The sequence below is a fragment of the Galeopterus variegatus genome, unplaced genomic scaffold, assembly GCF_000696425.1.
Source record: "Galeopterus variegatus unplaced genomic scaffold, G_variegatus-3.0.2 Scaffold13464, whole genome shotgun sequence".
In the NCBI taxonomy this organism is placed as follows: domain Eukaryota; kingdom Metazoa; phylum Chordata; class Mammalia; order Dermoptera; family Cynocephalidae; genus Galeopterus; species Galeopterus variegatus.
Window position 1 is genome coordinate 22,152 of NW_007739575.1, and position 661 is coordinate 22,812.

Sequence of the window (661 nt, forward strand, 5' to 3'; positions counted from 1 at the left end):
GCTATCTGCTTCTGTAGAATTGCTTGCTTAACCTAAGTAACTCCATTTTGCCCTGTCTGACCTGCAGACTACCCTCTCTTCTGCATGAGAAATCATTGACCTTTTCATAGAAACAAAAAACAATTGCATAGGAACAGAAGCCATACACAGTGAATTATTACATGGGAACAGAAACCATACACAATGAAAACTTGTATGCTTGATTGCTCGAATGGCTCATTCTTGGCCTCTGTGACCTAGCTCCCTACCTTGCTTTGTGCACCCGGACAAACCCGTGTGCCAACAGGATGTAGTTTGTGTCTTTAAAAACCCCACAAGACCAAAGCTGGATGCCACTCTTCCTTGGTTGCACCTTGGGAGACGGACGCTGGCCAGCTGGAGTGAATAAACTGCCCTTTTCTGCATGAGTGGTGTGTACGTGCATTTCTTGTGGGAGGGGGCCTCACAACAATACAACAGTCAACACTTAGCCACACCTGAGCCTTATGTGTCCCCTGCCCCGGGAGTGGAGTCAGCACATCAAGAGAGAAGTGCCCCCTGCTCCCTGTCACAGCCCCAACCCAGGGTGAGTGTGGGGCACTGGTAAGGGGCTGCTTGTTCAAGTGCACACCCTCTGGAGTGACCCACACTTGGGAAGCTGAGAAGACCCTACACGGAATGG

The 661-nt window shown here is 49.9% G+C and overlaps 1 pseudogene; it reads right to left on the reverse strand.

Moving 5' to 3' along the window:
* Nucleotides 1–661, reverse strand: part of LOC103581612 — a 12,126-nt pseudogene that overhangs the window by 1,770 nt on the left and 9,695 nt on the right.